Raw genomic sequence first — 2,032 nt, 5'->3', positions numbered from 1 at the left:
ATCAGACTTCTGTATATATTAGAGTTCTATATAAATATCAATAAAATGTATATAAATGTCATTTTTGCTTCAGCAGGTTCTATACATCATACAGATGTGCCACTTTACGGTCAGTGAAAGGGGACCCCCCCAGGCACCATATTTAAAGGAATTTTTTATTTTTAATGTTTCATTTTAAGTGATGTTAAATCACTGCTCCTTTAAAAATTGTATTTTTTAAAAGTGTTTTTTTTCATTGATACATGTCCCCCAGGGCAGTACCCGGATCCCCATACACTTTTTATGGCCAATAAATTGCATATAAGGCTTCAAAATGGGGACATTTAAATTTCTGAGTTCTACCCCCATAGACTTGCATTGAGTTTTAGGTTCGAGTTAGAACTTTTTCCATGTTCGAAAGTTCGAGGTAGAACCGAACACGGGGGTGTTCGGCTCATCACTACTCATCACTACTCACGTCCAATGGGGGACAACTATAATACAGTCCCATAAGTAAACAAGCATAAGTACCGTATTATATGAAATGGTTTAATAGAGTTAAGGGAAAAAGTAGCCTTGGATAGCTCAAAGTCATCTTCGCATCTCTCTTACGCTGCTCTCAGACGGATCCAATATTACCTATGTCACTATCAGTCAGTTGATGTGTGGTGGCTGCAACATCCCAAGGGACATTTAGTGGGGTTTTTTTTTTTTTTTTTTCCATTTGTTGAACTCGATGAACTTGTGTCTTTATTCAACCTAATTAACTATATAACTTTTACATGATTTTACCTTCTGCTCCATCCCTCATCAATCTTACACTCGTACAGATCTTTTCCTAATCCAACATCATGATCTGCCCAAGGTATGAAAGGAGTCTATAGAGACTTTTTCAATCTCTGTCCACGCCCCGGTATCATTGTCTCAAAACTCAATGCCCACATCTGAACGCCCATGGACATGGCCTTTGAACAATAATGCAAGATCCTCAGCTTGTGTTGGAGATTAATTCCGATCTTTCCACTTATTTGTCTGCAATGACACTTCAGATTGTGACCTTATGACCATATGGGAGGCACGCGGGGCATTTATTTGGGGTTCATTTGTTAAAATGGGCTCTAGACTGTAGAAAGCTTGTTCGGCACCGGTTGAGCACTTGCTAACTGATATCCATCATCTGGAGTCTCTTCATAAACAATCTTTGGCACAGTTGGTTCTTGCGGGGGAAAAAGTGGGGTCCCCCCTACAATTCCATACCAGACCCTTGAGCCGAGCATAGTCCTGGCAGGGCAGGAAAAGGGTGGGGGGGGGTTGGGGGCACAAGAGCAAGCGACCCCTCTCCCATACCAGGACGCATGCCCTCGGCACTGGGAGGGTGCTTTTTAATAAAGGTGAACCCAGATGCTGCCCTCCTCCTTGTGAGTAAGTAGACTACCCATTCACTAAAGGGTTAAATACAAATTTTTTTTTTAAAGGAGGTCAGAATTTTGAAAAAAAAATCCTTTAATTGATTTTAAAAAGACATGTTTTTGACATGTCTTTTATTTTAAAAAATGGACTTGCCGACATAATCCAGGGTCAGTCACGACGTTGTTGTCCACGACAACAACTCGACAAAATAAATAGAACTAATTTTTTGGGCTGGTAATGATTAAAATTTGTGTGTTCTGCTGCTTTCAATCACCAGAAGAGGACCTGATAGAAAAATTCAGGTTCCCCTCTGCCGTTTGACAGCAGCAGTGGGCGGGTGCATTAGCTAGTTTGCTATTGGCTATTGCAAAGTGCAATAGCCAATAGGAATCTAGCTATGCATTCGTATGCCTTTTTTTTTTTCTTTTCTGACTGACGGTCAGGCCGCGGCTCCCGATGTCAGAAAATTATTTAAAAAAACGATTGCAGGGAAAGGTTTAATCTGCTCGATTGAGCAGATTAAACCTTTCTGGTAAAAAGTGTTTCTCTCCCGTGCGGCCGGGAGAGTTGGGATGTGTGCAATGACTTTTACGGTGACAGCTAGCTCCGACCCAACTGTTTACAGTTGTACGGCATCTGACAG

Source organism: Nanorana parkeri, unplaced genomic scaffold, assembly GCF_000935625.1.
Source record: "Nanorana parkeri isolate BGI_ZX_2015 unplaced genomic scaffold, ASM93562v1 scaffold3227, whole genome shotgun sequence".
In the NCBI taxonomy this organism is placed as follows: domain Eukaryota; kingdom Metazoa; phylum Chordata; class Amphibia; order Anura; family Dicroglossidae; genus Nanorana; species Nanorana parkeri.
This window is presented reverse-complemented; position numbering follows the sequence as displayed.